This window comes from Lithobates pipiens, unplaced genomic scaffold, assembly GCF_037356315.1.
Source record: "Lithobates pipiens isolate NorthernLeopardFrog02 unplaced genomic scaffold, aLitPip1_a1.2 Scaffold_22, whole genome shotgun sequence".
Taxonomy (NCBI): domain Eukaryota; kingdom Metazoa; phylum Chordata; class Amphibia; order Anura; family Ranidae; genus Lithobates; species Lithobates pipiens.
Genome location: NW_027507784.1, coordinates 150,784,339 through 150,807,628, shown reverse-complemented (window position 1 = coordinate 150,807,628; position 23,290 = coordinate 150,784,339).

The window sequence follows — 23,290 nt, the reverse complement described above, 5'->3', positions numbered from 1 at the left end:
GTAAGATGACTAACACTGTCCATCACACTCAGTTAGATCTTAAACCCATTCAGAGAGAAAGTTTCTTCTTCTCTGACCCAACCGGATTAATTACACTCATTAGGAAGAATAGCTTGACTATATCTTCCTCTGGTATAATAATCCACCCCCTCACCTAACAAGTCCTTCATTACAGCTCTCTATCCCACCCTCTCCCCCCTATCTCTCCCTAAACCTCGCATACGCACATTAGAAGCGACCCACAAACAAAATATAGCATCCACAACCTACCAAGAACTGGCTCAAACAAGACTTCTTCTTCTTGAAGCACTAAACATGAAAACCAAAAGACGGTACATTCTAAGCCCACGTGCATACGGTCGGAGATTTTGGCAACCAAATCCGACGGATTGTGTCCGAAACTGTTGCATACACACGGTCGGGCCAAGTTGTCTGATTTCGCGGTTGCCAAGAACGCGGTGACATAAGCCGTGTACGGCGGGACTAGAAAAAGGAAGTTCAGCACCACGTCCGGCACCCTTTGGGCTCCTTCTGCTGATCTCGTGTTTTAGTAGAAGTTTGGTGAAAGACGATTTGCGCTTTTCAGATTAGTGATTCAGATGGCTACTGCTCTTTAGTTTGTGCTTGTCGTATCTGATAATCAGTGCGTGCAGTCATTAAGTATTTGCTTCTCATTGTGGACTCTATCTTGGTATAGTACTCTTTGAAAGGCATTTTTTATTGTCTGCTTGCTTCTGCTATTCAGGTTGTCCTTTCAGGCCTTGCTGTTTAGCGTTGCTTTCTGGTGTCCGTTCTGACCAGTCGACCGTTTTCCAAACATGTTTCGTCTACGTACTCATCGTACAGTTTGTGCTGTGCAGGGCTTGTGTCAAAGTCAAAGTAAGAACCCCTGCACAGCACAAACTGTACGATGAGTACGTAGACGAAACATGTTTGGACGACCAAGAATTGGTTGCGCCAGCGTCACCAGTTCTCCCACATGCCTTTGCTCCATGAGATCTGCGAGAATAATCCTGATCATTTCTGGATTATTCTCAGGGTGACGGACCTCGTTTTTCACTGTCTGCTGGCTTTGCTTTCCCCTTATATCACCAGGCAGGATACCTGCATGCAGCAAGCCATCACTCTGGAGCAGAGGCTCATCGCCACGTTGCGCTACTTGGCGACAGGGAGAAGCCTTCAGGACCTCAAGTTCTCTACAGGAAAGGCATCTCCCCCCAGGCTCTGGGGATCATTATTCCAGAGACCTGTTCTGCCATCATTCAGCTCCTGCAGAAGGACTATATACAAAGTTTTATCCTTAAACATCACATTCTATGTATTTCATGATTGCTAATGTCTTGCATTTCTTTCCTCATTCCCTAATTACCATCATTGCAATATGCAATTCATATGCTCTGTTCCTTTGTCCCCATGCATATTTGCCTCACTAACTTCCCCACCATGCTCTTCTTGGCCCCTAAAACTATAGTCTAGTCACTTGACAATGTCTTTTGTCAGTTCCATATTGCTTTCCCCTAAACACCTCCTAACATTTCTACAAATGTGATGTGTGTGCTTCAATTCATGCAAAGTGACCTTTTTTGTGTTTTTTGGAGTTGTGCCAAACTCATTAGGAACCCCCCTCTCCCCAACTGCTAGCTCAGCTGATAGCAATCTTCTATCTGATGACTTGACCCAACCCAATACACACTCTAAATACCTTTTTCATGATCACATTTATGGACAAATTCACCAAAGCATGTAGTGTGAGGGCCTGCCTCAATACTTTCAAATGCTATTTTTATTTTTTTAACACATTAATTTTCTTGCTATGTAATAGCAGAATGTCAAAATGTGCTTCCATTTTGTTATTCTGACACTTCTTACCTGTCCGGTGGGCTGCCAATAGTGTAACTAAGGAGGGGCTTCACAAAGTATCACACATTATTTAGGCATTCAGCTCTCAATCAAGTGGAGAGGGTTACCTGTCCTAAACATCCCCCCTCATTTTTTAGCAAGGGCCCATCAGATGGGGGGGATGGGGGGGTAAGGACTCTCATAAGGGGACCTTATACTTTAGGCTTTAAATACTCAGTTAAAAAAATGTTATACTAATTTTGTCAAAAAATGTGGGTGTCTAATCTGCATGCAATGTTGATTTGTAAAATTACTAGTTTTTTTTCTTGTGTCACTACACAGTGTCCTTCAACGCCACAGGAATGGCAGACTGTGGCCTCCCACTTTGCCATTTTTCGTCAAGTTGTGCCTTTTTCACCAACAGTGCAAACCCAAGTTCAGAGTGAGATGAGGGGACAGTCTCTTCTTCAGATAATCTTATTATGTTGTGGGTCTGCTACAGACACACACACCTTCTTTTTGTTAACTAATGTGTAGTGCATTACTGATCTAAATCATGCTCATTTTCAGCACCATGGCAGGAAAATGGCATGATTGTCCAAATTTACACCTCACTGTGGGTGCTTTTTACTAAAGGCACATCCACTATGCACTGCAAGTGCACTGCAAAAGTACACCTGAAACTGCACTTGGAGTGCAAAGTGGAGTTGCCTTTAGTAAATCGCACTCCTTCTCAGCACAAACTCAAATTTCACTACAAATACATTTTAAGCCCAATGAAAAAGGAAGCCACACATTGTTGAGAATTCAACTTTTTAATACAAACACATTCATATGTGCGTTTAGTAAAGGTTTTTACAACAAACCAAGAGATTTTGGGTATCCAAAACCGAGTTTAATCATATTTATTTTTTACTTGTTTTTTTGTGTAAACAGGCATGTATCAAAGCGTAAAATATAGAACACAGGAACTTACAAAGTTCAACTTGGAAAAGTGAAGACAATATCAGACATGAGTGTGTACAAACTGGGCTGATATTACCTTCATCACATGGGGTGTGACCCCTGAAAAATACAAATTTGGAAGATGCACACAGTGTGTCAACATGTGCTAACTCCCGTCATGGGGGATCAATGTACAAGCTTTGGGGCTGCAACCCCTTCATCTCAGACACTTTACACAAAACACGTACATTGATCCCCCATGATGGGAGATAGCGCATGTTTACACACTCATCACAAATTTGGAATTATGCAAAATACAACATTTTTTTTTTAAAAAGCAAAAATAAAACCCTATCTAGTTTTTTCGTTTTCACACTCTCCCCAAAACATCAATGATGTTCTTCATTTTATTTTTAACATCATTGATGTTTTGTTGTACAATTTCCAAATCCCTATTGCACCCCATTATCTCCCGGATCAAGATCTGGGCACTTTCACTGGTAAAACGGGAATCTTCCTCCACATCACCTAGAAAAAAAAAAAAAAAACACACCATGTAATCCAAATATGGTGATATACATTGATAAGCTTACCGGAAGCTGTGTTCTCCGACACTCACCTGTTGTGGTGACAATTTGGCCAACCTCCACAATCTCTCCTTCTTCCTCCTCCTCCTCCTGCTCCTGCTCCTGCTCCTCTGTTTCTTCTTTTGGAAGTTGCCCTTCTTTGGGAGGGGTGTGGTCCCTGGTGTCCTCATGGTCCCTGGTGTCCTCATACTTGCCGAGTCTTCTCTCCCCTATGAGAATGTAAACAAAGATTAATTAGCACACAGAGGGCAGAAATAGGAATCTGAAACATTGCTTGGAAGTGTTGTACAATTGTGTTTTTGGACCGAGTTACAAGGTGATAACATTATTGGGGCCACTTTGTTAAGCTGGAATACTTCCCTGCAGAACGATGTTTCATACGAATGAACGAAACCATGACCTTGAAAGTGGCCATTTTAAAATGCACAACATGAAATCAAAGCACATGGAGCATGTATGCAAGCAAGAATAATCATATGAACACACGACAACTAAGAACACAATTGATCCTTAGGTACTGCTCGTGCTCCCTCAGTTTCAGGTCTGACCAGCGTTTTTTCAGTTGATCCTTGGATCGGCGTATCCCAAAATTCTTCAGAAGACTCTTCACAACTTTATTCATGATCTTGGCCTTTCTGATATTTGGGTTTGGGTAAGGTCCATACTTTCCATCATAGTCGGTCCTGTTTAATATGTCCACCATCTCCAACATCTCTCCAAAAGACATATTTGAGGCCTTAAATCTTGTCTTCCTGGATCGGGACGTTTCAGGCTCCGGGCTTTCCTCACCCTCCTCCTCGTTAGTGGAACTATTATTGCGCACCTGCGTTCTCTCCGCCATGTGCTCTCCCCACTGCGCGGGAAGTGAAGGGGCAGGGAATAGTCTGGAAAGAACGTCAGGGTCAGGCGGAGTTTCACGCATGTGTACTGTATATAAAACGCCACACATGTGTATCGTCCGTACGATCTGGGAGAAGAGTGTGAGTCACGGACGCGGCGAACGTGGAAACAAAGGTAACATTTTTAACTTTGTGCTTCACTAGACTAGACTGCTTGTATCTAGGCCGCTGTTGGGACATGATTAGGAGGGATTTTAATTGCATTATTAGTATTTGAGGGTTTGTCTTGTGTTGTGTCTTGCAGACAAAATGGACCCATTCAACAATGCCAACTTTATGGGGCTAATCCTCGAGCTCTACATGGAGATGCCCTGCCTGTGGCAGTTCCACAACAAGTTTTATTATGACAGATCAAAGAGGAACGCAGCACTGGAGAAACTACGTGCTTTGGTGCAGATCAGGGTCCCCACGGCAGACATGACATATCTGAATCCCAAAATTGTGGCCATGAAGCTTACATATTTCAGTGAGAGAAAGAAGCACCTGGAGTCCTTGAGAGCAGGAGATCCAGATGCTGTTTATTACCCCAGGATGGTGCACTTTGACAGGCTGCATTTTCTGGTAGACCAGGGGGTACCCAGGCCACCCTTCACCCCCAGCTGAGGCTTCTGATGTACAACTTGGGCCTTCCAGGCAGCACCATGTGGTGTGGCCTAGCTTGAGACAGGTATTGCATTGTTGAACATATTTCTTGTGTTACATTTAATGATGTTAACTAGATGTTCTTATTGATCAGTAAGTTGAGATTTCTCCAAGTGGTTTACATGTCAATAGACAGTAGTGACCAAAAATGATTGGGACGGGAAAGAAAAATGCTGGTGTCAGAATGATAGTCTGTTCTATTTGGTAACCTTTAAATAGCAAAAGCCAGGAGCACAAAATGTTGTGATTGATGATCAAAAAACTAAAACTATGTCCCCTTTTCATACACCGGAAGACCTCAGTCGGGGGGAGGCTGTGGCAAGTGGCAGCCAGGAGGTCCACCAACGCCTTCCTTCTCCTCCTGCCCCAGCTACAGGAGCCCAGCCACAGCCTGGAAGGATGCCTGGTGGGAAGTCACAAAGGAAGACCAGAGAGTGATGGCCTGGGTTGAGTCTGGTATGCCAGAAGATGCAGCCTCTTGAAGATCACCATCCTGGGGACAGAAATGGCATCTGAATTTCCTGCTCTCTAGGACTTCAGGAGCAGACTTCTCTCCCTGAGATATCTACTCCTCAGGCCACCAATTTTTTTATATCTCATTTAGTCATGTCTGCCCTGGGGGCCAAAGGCTGCACCAAAGAAGTTTCTCCAGTGCTGCGTTCCTAGTTTTATTTTCGAGCAAACAAAATAAATTTTATTTTTGTTTGATGAAATACTTGTGTAATGTGTTTTCCTTCAAAAAGTAGAGTTTATTTGTGAACAGGCAGGTACATTTCCAAAATACAAAGTGAACTAAAGAACAAGGGGTACCAACACTAAACAACCTCCTGTAGATTAAAAAAGAAAAAGAAAATCTAAAAAATACAATAATGTTGTAAGTTTACACCCAAAAATAAAAAGTAAAAAAAGGAGAAATGAGCAGTGTCTTTAAAGGAGATTTTTAGGGAATCCCCCCCCCCCCAAAAAAAACATCCCCAAAATAAAAAAACAAATCAAACATTGTGTAGATGTGACGCAAACTAAAATTGTATTGCTAAAATGGTTAAAAAAGAGTAATGAAATCGGTTCGGGAGAAGTGTGTGTGACTATGAGCATCAAAAGAAGTTGGTTCTTGCAGCATTGTAAAGAACAAGAGAATGCGCTTGATGAATGATTTTTTAACATTGCAGCATGACGAATGTGCTATATCGCTTACGAGCAGTAGTTTTACCTGAACGAGCGATTCCGTGCCGGAATTTGAATGTGAGCATGCGTGGCACTTGGTCCGATGAAAATGCTCTACACATGATCGGATTAGGTCTGACCGGCCCAGTTGGTCGGGAAATATTTCCAACATGTTGGAAAATTGGGTCGGACGAAGATTCGGACGGAATCAGTCCGATGCATACTAGACATGTGCAAAAGGAAAAAATTTGTTTAGTTTCGTTTCGTTTTAATTCGTTAATTCATTAATTTTGTTTAGTTTTTATTCGTTAACTTCCTTAAATTCGTTTTCGGATTTCGTTTAGTTTTCTACCGAATTCGAAAAATCGGGCCACATTCGAAAATATTTTAACCAAATTCGAAAATATTTTTACCGGATTCGAAATGATTTCAACATGATTCGACATTATTTCAACCGCATTCGAAATGATTTCAACATGATTCGACATTATTTCAACCACATTCGAAAATATTTTGTGACCCGACTTTAGGGCCATGTATCTCGGGGTCACTTGGTGCTAGAAACTCCAAATTTGGATATGTTGTAGTGCTAGTACTATTGTGTTTCATACCAAATTTGGGGTTTCTAGCTATAAGTGACCCTGAGATATGTGGCCCCAAAATCGGGTCGCAAAATGTCATTCTCTGCTCTAATAACTAATAACATTTTGTGACCCGATTTTGGGGCCACATATCTCGGGGTCACTTATAGCTAGAAACCCCAAATTTGGTATGCAAACACAATAATACTAACACTACAACATAGCCGCAGTTTTCCCAGCCATTTAAAAATACCAACCCTAATGCTGTCATACATAACAGCATTATACTCCTCACCCACTGCGAGGGTACACATTAATGGCCACCTGTCAAACACCTTCCATCTTTAAAACAGTACTAGACAGGGATGTCCCCTTTCCCCACTACTTTCTATCCTTACTCTTGAACCTCTACTAAACTGAATATGACTAAACCCAGATAATAACCAATCGCTACCCGCCATATAGCAAAATGACAGCGTCAAAATGGTTTTAATATCCTGACCGGACGTCATATGACGTCTCCAGGATACCCAGCCAGTCTTTTTTTAATTTGTTTAGCAGAAAATAAAAAAAAACAAGGGAAGACTTAAAAAGATAGAAGGTTCTCAACGTATCATGGTTTTGCAGAGCCTCCCTTCTCAAAATGGCCATTCTTCCATGCTTCTTCTACTTACTACAAACCATCCCCATACAAATTCCATCCTCCTTTTTTACTTCCTTTCATCCAGCCTGTTCCTCCTTTATTTGTAGAAACAAACCATCTCACCCTTCCAAAAAACAAAGGTGGAATAGCGCTCCCCGACCTACGCCGCTACTACTGGGCAACACACCTGGCCCGGGTTGGGAACTGTACCACAATGTAAAAAGATTGGGTCACATTAGAACACTCAATGCTTGAGATTCTTACCATGGTTACACCCGCAAAATGTATCCTCTCAAACCAAACTACACCCCTTTATAGGTCACGCACTTGCAGTCTTCCATACCTCAACTAAAGCAACAAACCCCACTCCCTGGCTGAGCCCCCTAACCCCATTATGTGCAAACCCAGACTTTCCCCAGGCACAAATGACAACTTCCTTGTTCAAATATGGCACCACAGAGACGTATTGGCAACCCACCTGTTCAACTGAGATGTCTTCTTAACACTGGAAGACCTGAATGTCAAATTGACTCCTAACCGTATACCACAGAAGACATACATGCAAATGAGACACTTTATCCAGGAATGCAGCCGCCCACCACTGGACAAAAACCTGTCCATCTGGAAAAACTTTGTTCCAAAAGAACCACTCAAAAACATTTCTGTTTTGTACTCTTCATTATTAAAAGACCATTCAGCGTTCTCCAGTAATGCATGTTCAGCATGGAACAAGATCTAAATATAAAAATCACTGTTCCTTAATGGGACTTAATCTGTCCCTACATTCATAAGGGTTCCCTTAATGTAGCCACCCAAGAATGCAGATTTAAGATCCTTTCGAGATGGTATAGAACCCCTGCGTTACTTCACAAATTTTCAAACTCAATCCCTATAAGATGTTGGCGATGTGAAGATATAGACGGATTAATGCTTCATATCTGGTGTTCGTGTCCTGTAGTCCAAATATTTTGGCAGACAGTACATGACACTATCCTTTCAGTCACCTCAGACAATGTTGATTTTTCTCCTGCTGTATACAACCATCCCCAAGAAGCAATATCTCATATCGCTAATGATGTTCATGATAAACTCAGCAAGACACTGCATCTCATGCCATTGGCGCTTTACAATTGCTCCGACGAAAGAGGAGTGGTATCATAGACTCAATAATATAGAAAAAAAATTAAGATCTTATCAGTATCTCACATGAAAAGTTACCCAAATTCACATCAACATGGTACAGTTGGCAACACTTTAAAACTACAGTGGAATATTCTACAAACGACGGATGATCTCTTTTGAACATAATCACTTTATTGAAATAGAAACCTACAAGCACTTCACCTCTCGCTACCTCTCCCGGGCCCTTATGTGATCCTGTTGGAAAAGAGGGACCACCATACCCAAATCTAAATATCTTTTAACCTCAGTAAATTCTTTATTGATCCATATCAGTTTGAGTTGAGAGAGAGAGGGGAGTCTGGAACCCCCCTCCCCCTTTTTTGTTTACTTCCTCCTCCCTCCCTAGCTACCCTCCTATAACCTCCTTCCCATTTTTCTACCCTTTCTTGAGCTACGTACTACATCTTTAGCTACAAACTATTTTATCTCTAAAAAACCTGATATAGCTTTAGGGTATTTATAGAAATCAGCAAGTTTTTTACTCATATTTACATTCACTTCAGTCTCCAACCATCTACCTCTTTAAATCTGTCTATTTGATTGACGGGCTGGCCATCCCATCAGATCTCTCTGTTTCTATTTCCTCTGTATTTAAGACTGCCAGGTTTGCTAGCCAATCATGGTCTGATGAAGAAGCTGTAACATCGAAATGCCTTACCATTCCTTGTCACTGTGAATAATCACATTTCCTGTTCCTGTGAAGTTACGACCAGCTGCTTTGTGTTTCCTGCCTCCTGGTTCCCAGAATTCTCTGGATTCCTGTAAGATCACATCAGTGCCCCAGGTTGAAAAGGGAAGACATTTATGAGACTCCAGGACTGGCGATTTTCACCACACACTGAACTCATCTAATTTAACCTGTGAATTACTACTTGTTTTTATTAAATATATGATTTATACTACACTCAGTCTGGCACCCCTCTGTTCCCATTTCTTCACAGAGTCCATCGCTTCACCCTAAGGGAGGTGCCTGCAGGTGCTAGTCATACAAGATCTCAAATCATTTATGGATATTTTTTTTAAACAAATTTTTTAATATTATGTGTGCTTATTCACACACACACACATTTTATGTATACCTATATTCCAGTTGCTATATAATTTTACATTATCACCATATCTAGCACTGCTGTTCACCCCTCTTTTTATTTATAGAAACCAACTAATGTCTTTAAAAAATACTTCTTAGTGCTGTTTTGTTATGAAAACGCATACCCTGTCTTATTATTTTTCCTACAAATGCTAATTGTAGACCTCCAAAAGTTCATATGTTTCAATGAACCACCTGCTAATTCATGCTGTATTACTTTTAACATTTGCGAGATACTATTTTTTTTGTACATCTCATTCACTTTAATAAAATTTATGTAACAAAAAAAAAAGGGGGGGGGGGTGGGGGAGAATGACATTTTTAGATTACTTTTTAAGAAAGTTAAAATAAATATGCTTACATACCTTTCTTTATTAACAATGCAGAGTTTATTCTTGATTGTCCCCTTGATGTCTTGATAATGTTTTTGAAAGTGTTCATCAGACCTTGGGGCAATCCCTATTGCATTCACAGCATTGGTAATCTTCTACCACTGCTGTCTTTTCCATGTAGACTCTTCGACATTTTTGGGCCAATTAGTTTGTCAAACAAAAGCACAAGATGCTCAACAATCGCAAGGTTTTCTGCATGTATAAACTTTAAATATTGCACACGTCCATCCTTGTTCTGTGCTTTCTGCTAGGGCAAGCTACTTTCATCTGTACTGTCACTGCTGTTGCACTGCCATCTTCTTTTCATTCATTTCATCATTATTATATCCCGTTGATCCTGCTGAGGGCCAATCTAATTAAACAGTTCAAATTTGCAAAGGATTGTGGAGTACAGGTGGTCTGGTCAGACCTGAAAGAAATCATAAAGATCAAGGAAATCAAGTAGTTAAAATGGTCATGTTAAAGGGCGTGGTCGGAAGCCGAGGAGGACGGATGCGAGTGCAAGGAGCTCCGCTGTAGCCGATCTCCATCCGCCTCCATCCGCGCTCAGGATCTCTCTAAAGAGGCCCCAATCCACCCATCCTTGCTGCTGGGGACACCCGCTACTTGCCTCTGCCATTATTGTCCGGCCACATCGCCTCTGCTCCCTTGGGGCCAACTCTCAGCCGCCGCCATAGCGGAATCCCATCGCCGCCATCTTGCGGCCTACATCCACGCCACAGATCTCAGATGCCGGGGTAGCGACCTCCACCGCGGCATCGGCCTACTGCACACACCGGAGAGGACCCCCCCTCCGCCTGTAGCTATGGGACGGTGACCGTCTGACGGTGGATTGAGAGGTGATCATCGCTCCAGGATTCCAGGTGAGCGCCGGCGGCCATATTGGTACACCTTGGGCCAGTTAAAAGGCTCCCTCTCCAACTCCATCCACCCTCCATATCTCATACAGCTTGGGGAGGGATAGGGGACCCCACCGCAATGAGGAGTGATCACCCCTGAGAGTGACACATACATCCCCACAGCCGCCACTCCACTAAGTTATTGAGGCTTAGGCCTAGCCGGCGGCCATCTTGGGACTCCCAGGACACTCTCCCACCCTAAATGCCTTCTTTATCCATCTCCACCTCCTGCTGGCTTTTTAAGATTTCTTGCTGGACAGTGCTCTGGCCCCAGGAGTCCGTCTGCACCACTGCCCATCTGCCACCACCCCTCCCCCCTTGTTTTCTTGTAATCAACACGTTGCAGTCACCTCCACTGTGGGCACTCATCAGGCCCCCCAAGATGGCGGCCATATAACCATGTAACCATGTTACGTTGACCCTTGCCGCCTTCCTATGCCCCTCCGCAACGCATAACAACCACTTTCACAACGAGGGGCATCCTACGTATGTATCTAACTAATACCTAGTCCCAGCATCTCATGGTGAAATACAGGCCAAAGCACCCTTCTCAGTCTCAATCCCCGGATTTGTGGCCCTCACAGCCTTGAGACCGCTTCTTGAGCAGGCCTGCATTCCCATCCCTGCCTTCAGGTACCCCTATATCCTCACAGGTGCCCTCCCAATCAATCAAATGAGCTTCTCCACAGACCCTGACGGACGATCCCTCAGGCACAATGTCTACTCCTGTAACAGTTGATGTACTTGACGCCAAACTATAGACCCTTCTGCAGGATCTGACCAGCAAGGTCTCCAAGGAGATGGGAAAACTTGCACATGAACTGCGGGGGTGGGGGAGCTTGCTGATGTCTTAGAAACTAAATTTGATGACTTGATACAATATGTGCATGTCTTAGAGGAAGACGACGCGGGTTTGAAACAATCTGTCTCCCAGCTCCAATCCCAACAGGAAGACCTGAAAAACAGGGAATGCCATCAAACCTTGCGTATTAGAGGAGTCCCTGAGACTGTCAATGAAGGGGAGATCAGACTGTACCTACTCAGCCTCTTTAATGTCGTGGCCCCCAGATTCCGGACATAGACTGGAGATTAGATAGAGCTCCCAGATCCCTGGCTCCGAAGCCCCCTACAGGAACTAACCCCAGGGACATCATAGTACGCTTCCACTACTACGATGGCAAAGAAGCTTTGACCGTGGCTACCCACAATAAATCCCGGCTAGAATTCAAGGGGGCTAAGATACAAATCTTCAGCGACTTATCTCCAATCACTCTTGCTAAACGCCGCAGGTTCTGCCTTGGGACTATGCACCTACAGAACCATCAATTCCCATACCGCTGGGGTTTTCCCTTCCGCCTGTCAGCCACTAAGGATGGGATCCAGTATTCCATGAGAGACCTATAGGAAAGTGAAGCATTCATCTGCAATCTTGGTCTTCCGCCGCTAACAGATGAGGATCCCACTCCGCTCCTGATGACACCTAAACCCACATCCATTCCAGGCCGGATTTGGACTCCTGTCTGTGGGAAGTCACGGAATTCCCTCTCCACTCCCCAACGAAGTCCGTTCCCTAGACTACCACCTTGAGGGGAACTCAACTCCCACATCTGTCTAGCTCCAGCTTCGGCCCTTATGTCACCATGTTTCCCCTAATTTGGGGTGTTTACACCCATACTCATGGGTTATCGTTTTTTTCTTTCTTTTTTTTGGACTATAGTATACTTTTTCTGCTACTTTTAACCACCACCGGAACCTGATGGGGGTCACTTCAGATGTGCTGGAGCCCCTTGTGTGCCTCTTTTTGTTCCACGGCCTCGGCCATGGACTCCTGGGTGGTTTTTCCCCTCCAGGCCATATTTCATTGGTTTTTTGTTTCTTTTTATTTTTTCTAGGCCTCTTTTTTGGCCTGATTTCCATATTTGGTCCGCTTTGTCCACATTCTTATTCACTTTTTGACCTTATTATTGATGTTGTATGCTATTATATGCTTTTCCTCCCTAGGATACACCATGGAACTCTTTGCTTATCTGGTTTATACGGGTATCTATGGCCAATGTTTGTTCACTATGGTTACCTTGAGCTAAGGCCACTCTATAATTATGGCTTAATGGGTCCTTACCTACAATGTTAAGGGTTTGAACTCTATTCACAAGCGTTGGTTAGCTTTGAAGGAGTTCAAATCCTCAGCTGCAGACGTAGTCCTAGTCCCAGAGACCCATTTCCGCCCAGGGGGCTCTCTTAAGTTCACTGGTAAGCATTTTCTGACCTCCTTCATGGCTTCCGACCCCTCCGGTAAAGCAGGGGTTGCAATCCTGATTAAGAAATCTTTTCTTACGGATCAAAACCTCATTTGCTGACCCTAAGTGTAGATACATTCTCCTGGACTGTGACTATCTCTCTCGTTCTTTGATCAATGTTTATGCTCCCAATTCAGGTCAAATTCAATTTCTCACTGAAGTCTTTGGAAGCCTGGGCAAATATGCCCAACCCTTTATGATTATTGGGGGTGATTTTAATATGACTATGTCCCAGAGACGAGACAGACAAACGCTGTTCTCTTCTACCCCTTCACCTAAAACGGAACGTCTATCCACCGCATTCCGCAAACTCATTAGATCCCACAACCTATTGGATATTTGAAGAATCAAACACCCTACCCACAGACAATTTACTTTCTTCTCCTCCCCACACAAAATATATTCCAGACTGGACTACCTTTTTGTCACAGCCCCTTTACTGACATCTACAGTAGCCTCCGAATTAAACCCCATAACATGGTCAGATCATGCCTCTGTCCATCTTGATCTTACGCTTACCTCCTCCGCGCCTAGAACCTGCCATTGGAGACTTAATGACTTCCTCCTACGGAATCCCATCACTGAAACTCAACTGTCCCACGATTTAACAGAATTTTTTCAATTAAACGAAGGTTCTGTGCCAGACGTGTCCACCCTCTGGGAGGCCACTAAGGCGTTCTTTAGAGGCATGTGTATCTCAGCCGGCTCCCGCCTTAAGCAGGACTCGGCAGCTCAGAGACTGGACGTTATCTCACAATTGCGAAAAGCAGAAGCTTTGCTGCTGGCCTCTCCTACAGTGTCACGGCTGCGCACAGTTACCTCCCTACGCGAAAGTCCCTTGATACGCAGAAATGTTCTAAGGCCGCGTACACACGGGCGGATTGTCTGTCCAACTTAGTCCGCTGAACCGTGTTTCAGCGGACAATCCGCTCGTGTGTGGGCTTCAGCGGACTTTTTCAGCGGACTGTCTGACGAACAAAGTCTTACGGAATTTCCGAAATTTTGTCCGTTCAAACTTGGTTTTGTCCGTCCAAACTTGGTTTCAGCGGACAGTCCGCTCGTGTGTAGGCAAGTTGGACGAACTAAGTATGGCGCATGCTCAGAAAGGATTTACACGGCCGAAGGTTGCATTGCAGTGTATAGGACGTTGTTTTTCTAGTCCCGTCGTATGTGCTGTACACGTCATCGCGCACGCTTTCAGCGGACTGTCTGCTCATCGTGTGTGGTCAAGTCCGTTCATGCAAATTTTGAACGGACTGTCTGTCGGATTGTCTGACGAACTTAGTTGGGCAGACAATCCGCCCGTGTGTACGCGGCCTTAGGCCCTATTATGGGCAAAACAGAAGTTTTATGACTCGCTAACAAATCCCACAGGATGCTGGTGAACAGGCTCAAACCCCACCCGTTCCACTCTTATCCTGAACTCCTTCATCAGGTGGATGGTACCCCAACTCACTGCCCTCTCACAATGTCTACAGTATTTGGGACGTTTTGTAAGAAACTGTATAACTGTCTAGCCTCTGACCCCAAACATCTGTTTACTGAGGAGGAATTTAACTCTTTTTGCGCTCCACTAAAGCTACCTAAATTGTCATCGTCCCAGGTAGATACCCTTGATGCTCCCATTACGTCGGAAGAGCTAGCGGTGGTTGTGAAGGAATTGCCATCCCACAAATTCCCAGGTCCCGATGGTCTACCTTATCTCTATTATAATACTTTCCTCCCGATCTTGAGTCCACATTTACTGAACCTCTTCAGTAAACTGGGCAAGTCCCCATCTTCACCAGACAACTACAGACCCATAGCCCTACTCAATTCTGATTATAATATTTTTTTGGCCAATAGACTCTCTTCTCTGATTCCTACTTTGATCCATAGTGACCAGGTGGGTTTTGTTCTAGGTAGGCGAGCAGGAGACAATACCAGACGCACCATCGGCCTCATTGACTTACTCAACAAAACTTCCCGCCCGGCTCTTATCCTTAGCTTAGACGAGCAAAAAGCGTTCGATAGACTTGGTTGGCCTTACATGTTTGCCACGCTTACACGCTTTGGTTTTTCAGGCCCCTTTATATCGGCCCTGCAAGCCTTATACTCTCTTCCCACTTCCCAAGTACAATTGGCATCTTTTATCTCTCCACTGTTCACACATAGCAATGGCACTAGACAGGGATGTCCTTTCTCTCTCTTGTTGTTTATACTATGCCTTGAACCCCTAGCTGCAGCTATCCGGGGTCTCCTTGAGACAGAAGGAATATAAGTTCTATGGCTACCAGTAGATGGTCAGAACTGGAGATGAGCGTTACCAACCCCATTCATCCCTGCTCCTTGTTGTGGGCTGATTTATCCTCTTCCATAGCACAACTTAAACACATAAGCCTTGGACCGATGCTGTTTACCGTATCCATTTGGAAAAAATGTCACAGGAGGTTCTCTCTCTCTTCTCCATGCCCACCCCTTTTGAATGTTATTTTTAACCCTGACCTGTCAGATAGCCTTTCCTCTGTGAATATGGCTCCATGGTTTAAAGTGGGCATATTTCAAATCCGTCACTTAGTCAACCCGGCGACCTGCACACTATTATCCTTCACAGAGCTTCAAAACAAATATGATATACCGAAACAGCTCTTCTTTTCCTACCTCCAATTTAAACATTACTTCCATTCCATATCATCTACCATGACCTTGGAAAAACCCAATGCATTTGAGATTCTGTGCACTCCTGGCCCTCATCAGAAAGGCCTCATATCCTCTATATATAAGATTCTTCATGACTCATCACCGCCTACATTAGATTACCACCTCTATATGCGGAGATGGGCCAAGATTTTACCTAACCCTTTATCCCTTTCACTGTGGCAGGAGATCTGGACTTCCATTTCCAAAGCTTCCAGGTGCATGGAGCAGAGAGAGACGGCCTATAAGGTTTTGATGTTTTGGTACAAAACCCCTGAAGTATTGCATAAATACGACCCCTCACTATCTCGATTATGCTGGAGGTGTCTGCAAGCAGTAGGTACACATTATCACATTTTTTGGGATTGCCTACTAATTGCACCTTTCTGGTCCTCGGTTCAATCTCTGCTCCAATCAGTATTGGAGACAGCTATCCCATTGAATCCTACGCACTACCTATTGGGTCTTCCAGTCCCGGGTGTAACTAAACATGCTAAGAAACTGATGGCATTTATTCTTTTAGCTGCCAAAAGAGTGATCCCTGCCCACTGGTTATCCCCTGCACCACCAGCGCAATCACAACTAATCTTGGCCATTGCACAAATTTGCAGGATGGAACATATGACGGCAGTGGTTCAAGACCCCCTACCCCGATTTTCTAAGATTTGGGATGCATGGAATAATTCCCCATTTAACCCGGAAACCATACATTGACCCTCTTTTCTTTTTCTTTCATTATGCAGCTACTGTATTTGGATCCATGGTGTGTCTCCCCCCTTTTTCTCTCTTATTGTTATCTATATGTCACGATCTGGAGTCAGGCTCAGAGACCAATAGCTATAGCAGCAGAGCAGATATTCACACAGGTCACCCTGGCTGATGGCACGGGTTCACCTGAGGTGCGGGGTCTAAGCACTAACCGGTATTCACCAGAGCTCCCAAAGGTGGAGATGGGCTTGGCTGCGTGTTAGTGCCAGGTCGCGGTCCTCAGGATAGCCCCACCAGGAGGTGAGCAAGCCGGGGGTCTGGTAGCAGATATAGCAGGTAGAGATCAAGCAGAAGCGTAGTTGAGAAACAAGCCAAAAGTCGGTAACCAATAGTTGCAGGTTGGGATTCAGCAGAAGCGTAGTCCAGGAGCAAGCCAAATGTCGGTAACGAAAGGTAGCAAGGATACGGTCGGCAGCAGGAGAGATAGAAGCAAGATATTGGCTGGTAAAGGCACAATATTCTGGCAAGGAGGAAGTGCAGAGACATGGCTTATATAGGAAGTTCATGGGAGGAGCAAAGGGTTCAAGGTTCAAGGCAAACAAGATTCAAGACATGATCACTAAAGGAATTGTCCAAGGAATTGTCCAAGGAGCTGTCCAGCATTCCAGGTGGCTCAGCAAGCAGAGTCACTGCCAGACACACCAGAGGTCCCAGGTTCAAGCCCAGGTCCTAACAGTACTCCCCTCCTCCCAGGACGTCCCCTGGACGTCTTAGGGCCAGGTTTCTGAGGAAACCTCTGGTGGAATTCCCTTGTTAATCTAGGGGCATGAACATTCTCCTCAGGCTCCCAAGAATTTTCTTCTGGCCCATATCCTTCCCATTGAACCAAATATTGCAATTTGTTCCTAGAGATCCTGGAGTCAAGAATTTTTCCCACCACAAATTCTTCTTCACCCTGTACCTCGACAGGTGGGGGAGGAGGATGAATTCTTCCAGAAAAAGTATTTTCATGAAATGGTTTGAGTAGTGATATATGAAACACAGGGTGAATCTTCATATTGTCAGGAAGTTTTAGGCGAAAAGTGACCGGGTTGATTTGAGCAGAAATCTCAAAAGGTCCCATAAACTTTTGACCCAACTTAGCACATGGAACTTGAACTTTTAAATTTTTGGTAGATAACCAAACTTTCTCACCTACTTGAAAAGTGGGAATTGACCTACGATGTCTGTCAGCAGCCCTCTTGTAATATTCCTGCGCCTCCTTCAATGTATCAGTCAATTTCTCCTGGATCTCATGTAATGAAGTTAGTCTGTTGGTAACAGCAGGAATTGAAGTTGAGATGGGGAGATCAGGAATAAAAACTGGATGATACCCCGTGTTTAAGAAAAATGGGCTTTGGGATGTGGAACTATGTTTAGAGTTATTATAAGCAAACTCTGCCGTAGGAAGGTAGTCCACCCAGTCATCCTGAAGATAACTCACGAAGCATCGAAGGTATTGCTCCAGAGTTTGATTGGTCCTCTCGGTCTGACCATTAGACTGTGGATGAAAAGCCGAGGACAGATTAACTGTTACACCCAAAGCTGAGCAAAAACTTCTCCAAAATTTTGAGGTAAACTGTACCCCTCTGTCAGACACCACATCATCAGGAATTCCATGAAGTTTAAAAACTTCTCTAACCATTACCTCAGCAGTATGTTCGGCGGAGGGTACCCCTTTAACTGGAATAAAATGAGCCATCTTAGTGAGACGGTCAACGACTACCAGAATGGTGGTCATCCCTTTTGAAAGAGGAAGGTCAACCACAAAGTCCATAGAAATTGACCCCCATGGTCTTGATGGAACAGGTAGTGGTAGAAGTAACCCCAGAGGAGAAGATCGAGGTGTCTTATTGCGAGCACAGGTTAGACATGAAGCCACATAACTTTTAACATCTTTCTTGTACCCAGGCCACCAAAAGGAACGTGATAAGAGTTCTTCTGTTTTAGAAACCCCAAAATGACCAGCAAGCTTAGAGTCATGTACCAACCTGAGGGATTCTACCCGAACTGATTCAGGTACATAGAGGCAATGCGCTTGAGTCCAAAAACCATTGTTGTACTTGAGGTTAATGTCCTTAGGAGGATTATTAAGAAGTGGGTCATTCTCATACCCCTCCTTGAGAAGATTAAGAAATGTCTTTGAACTCATGGCCCCTAGAAAGTTCTTTTGAGGCAGGATTGTACATTCAGAGGTGCTTTCCTGGAGAGGCCCAGACAACATCTGTGACCCAGGGCGGTATGAAATAACAAAATTAAACCTGGAAAAGAAAAGGGTCCAACGTGCTTGTCTAGATGACAACCTTTTAGCAGACCTAATAAATTCTAAATTTTTATGATCGGTGAGAACGGTTACAGGGTGCTTAGCTCCTTCCAGCAGATGCCTCCACTCAGAAAATGCTTCCTTAATTGCCAGCAGCTCCTTGTTTCCAATGTCATAATTCATCTCGGCTGAAGACATCAGTCGAGAGAAATAAGCACAAGGATGAAGCTGCATTTTTTCTCCCATTCGCTGAGAAAGGATAGCTCCTACAGCAGAATTAGAAGCATCAACTTCTACGATGAAAGGTAGTTCTGGATCTGGATGTACCAGGATTGGTGCAGAAGTGAAGAGAGTTTTCAGTTTACTAAAGGCAGCCTGTGCCTCAGGAGACCACAAAAAGGGCACCCCTTTCTTTGTCAACTGTGTGATTGGAGCAATTACCCTAGAGAAATTCCTTATAAATCTTCTGTAAAAGTTGGCAAAACCAACAAATCGCTGTATCTCTTTAACATTCTTAGGGGCGGGCCAATCCACCACAGCTTTGATCTTATCGGGATCCATGCTTACCCCTTCAGAAGAGATTATGTATCCCAAGAACTGAATCTGAGTTTGTTCAAACTCGCATTTCTCTAATTTTATGTAAAGTTGATTTCGCCTTAATCTCTCGAAAACAATACAGACATGCTTGCGGTGTTCTTCCAAAGTATCAGAGAAAATGAGAATGTCATCCAAATATGCTATTACAAACTGATCAAGCAAATCTCGAAAGACATCATTAATAAAATGTTGAAAAGTTGCAGGAGCATTGCAAAGCCCAAAGGGCATGACCAAAGACTCAAAATGTCCATATCTGGTTCTGAAAGCAGTTTTCCATTCATCACTGGAACGAATGCGGACAAGGTTGTATGCCCCCCGTAAATCTAATTTGGTAAAGAGCTTGGCAGAGCGGAGTCTCTCAAGCATTTCTGGAATCAGTGGGAGTGGATAGCGATTCTTAATTGTGATCTTATTTAAATCTCTGTAGTCAATACACGGACGCAGGGTGAAGTCCTTTTTCGTCACGAAGAATAAGGCTGCGCCAGCAGGAGAGGTTGAGTGTCTGATAAAACCCTTCTCAAGATTCTCATTAATCCACTCCCTGAGCACTTTCAGTTCAGGTTCTGATAAAGAATAAAGGCGACCAAATGGTATTTCTGCCCCTGGAAGCAATTCAATGGGACAATCATAAGAGCGATGAGGAGGCAGCTGATCTGCGTTCTTTTTATCACAAACGTCCCGAAACTCAAGATATTGTGGAGGTAGCTTGTCATATGACTGGATAGTTGCCAAAACTGCTTGTAAATCTTGGGTTGGTGGAGGGCTTATTTGATAAGATTCTTTGCAATGTTTCTTGCAATGGTCAGATGTAAAGCTTAAAGAACGTGTCTCCCAGTTGATGGAGGGATTATGGATAGAGAACCAAGGAATGCCCAGGATAATAGGGAACTTGGGTGATGTAATCAGCTCAAAGCTGATAGTCTCCTGATGGTCAGTTTCAATTAGGAGTTTAAGTGGGATTGTCTCGTGGGTAACAGGGCCTGAAGTCAAAGGTGAGCCATCCACAGTTTCCATATCAATTGGGGCAAGTTTATTTCTTATTTGAATGTTATTACTTTGGGCAAATTCGATGTCGATGAAGTTTCCCCCAGCCCCTGAGTCCAGCATAGCAGAGCAAGGTATTTCATTGCTTTCAACAATAAGCTTTATAGGGATGACAAAATGAGTTGATAAAGAATTAACTTTATTTGCTTCCTGAATCAAAGGAGAGATGGACTGAGAAATTTAGTTTATTTGTTCAGATACTGTAACATCCATTGCTGCAATTGTTCTTTTAAATTTATTGGGACAATTAACTGCGTAATGTCCAGAGTCTCCACAATAAAGACATAAGTTTTCTGAACGTCGTCTTTCTTTCTCCTGAGTAGTAATAGATCTTTTAATAGCATCCACCTGCATAGGTTCAGGAGTGTCAGAATCAGGAAAAACTCTTGGAACCTTAGGAGGATAGTGAGTAGTAGAAAAACGCATGCCACCATTACTGCCTAGGATTCCCAGTCTCTCCTTTCTCCTTTCAGTAAGTCTCTGATCAATTCGAATACATAATTTAATAAAAGCTTCAAGGTCATCAGGACTTTCTACTCTGGCAAGCTCATCTTTTACTTGTTCCGAGAGTCCTTGACGGAACTGACTCTTCTGTGCTGCTGGATTCCAATTGGTATCTGAGATCCAACGTCGGAATTCAGTTGTGTACTCTGCAACAGAGCGTCTTCCCTGACGTAAATTGTGCAATTTTGCCTCAGCAGTAGCACAGCGGTTAGGATCATCGAAAACTTGGTTCATCGCAGTCACAAAAGAATCAAAATTATCCAGGATGACATCATCTTTCTCCACATAAGGGGAGGCCCAGGCTAAGGCTTCCTCAGTCAGGAGGTTGATAATAAACAGCACCTTTTTCCTGTCAAAAGTGAATGCAGCAGGTTGCATCTGAAAGTATATACGACATTGATTAAGGAATCCTCTATAATGGCGGCGGTCTCCGCTAAACTTGAGTGGTAGGGGCATTCGTGCATTAATTTCTATGGCAGCAGTATCTCGGGCATGAAAATCCCGCAATTGTTTGTGTAGATCAAGGATTTCCTCTTGTAGACCTTTCATTTCAATTTGTAACTCAGAAAATTTTTCCTGGTAATCAACACCAAATGCCTGTAACTCAGCGATTTGAACCCTGAGAGGAGCCACGGCAGCTGCTACAACGGCCTCCATGTTTTTGGCCAGAATATTCTGTCACGATCTGGAGTCAGGCTCAGAGACCAATAGCTATAGCAGCAGAGCAGATATTCACACAGGTCACCCTGGCTGATGGCACGGGTTCACCTGAGGTGCGGGGTCTAAGCACTAACCGGTATTCACCAGAGCTCCCAAAGGTGGAGATGGGCTTGGCTGCGTGTTAGTGCCAGGTCGCGGTCCTCAGGATAGCCCCACCAGGAGGTGAGCAAGCCGGGGGTCTGGTAGCAGATATAGCAGGTAGAGATCAAGCAGAAGCGTAGTTGAGAAACAAGCCAAAAGTCGGTAACCAATAGTTGCAGGTTGGGATTCAGCAGAAGCGTAGTCCAGGAGCAAGCCAAATGTCGGTAACGAAAGGTAGCAAGGATACGGTCGGCAGCAGGAGAGATAGAAGCAAGATATTGGCTGGTAAAGGCACAATATTCTGGCAAGGAGGAAGTGCAGAGACATGGCTTATATAGGAAGTTCATGGGAGGAGCAAAGGGTTCAAGGTTCAAGGCAAACAAGATTCAAGACATGATCACTAAAGGAATTGTCCAAGGAGCTGTCCAGCATTCCAGGTGGCTCAGCAAGCAGAGTCACTGCCAGACACACCAGAGGTCCCAGGTTCAAGCCCAGGTCCTAACACTATATGTGCCTTAATTACTTGAAAGTTTCATGAGGTGGACTCCTGTGTTGAGTCTGTGGTGATAACATTGTTTGTTTGTATCAGCTACGTGCTCTTTATGTCTTGCAAGAAAACATTTTTCAATAAACATACATTTATAAATAAAATAAAAAATATGTTTTATGATCAATTGTTAGCTAAACCTGAAACAGTAAAACCAGAGTATGTACAGAAATGGGAGGTGGACTTAGATAAAACACTGGAAACCACAGAATGGAATCAAGTCTGGTTAACAACCAAAACAGCCTCTCCCAATATATTAGCGGTAGAGGTGAATTATAAAGTACTAATAAGATGGTACCTTCTACTCATCAGATTGTTACCGTGGATGTGCTGAGTTAGAAACACATATCCACATTTGGTGGTCATGTCCCAAAGCTCAAATTTATTGGAATGAGATCTTTACTATAGCATCTAAAATGTTAGGAATATTCATTACCCCAGATCCTTCAATGGCACTCATCAATTGAAAGCCAGACTTTCTAACACAGACCCAATTTAAATTAATTGTTAATTTATTCACCACAGCAAAACAAAAACTTGCAAGAGCCTGGAAATCCCCTTCATTGATTGTGGAAGAGCTAGTGAATAGGATGAACAACACTATGATGCAAGCCAAAATGGCAGCTCTTGAAGCTGACACGCTTATCAAATTTGAAAAAGTATGGCATCCATGGATAAAAAATTATTTACCATCAAATTTTAACAAAGAAGTTCTATTACCATGGTAGCTGACCCAATGGGTAAGTGATTACAGTATATGGATTCTGAGTGATATGGCGGCCCTCGACTCGACCCTGCAGACCTCTCTTCTTCCCTTCCTTGTTTCTTCCTATCTTTCTTTCTTCTCTATCTATTCCTATTATGATTTTGAAGCTCTTTCCTACTTAACCACTTCCCGACCAGCGCACGACGATGTACGTCGACAGAATGGCACGGGCAGGCATATTGGCG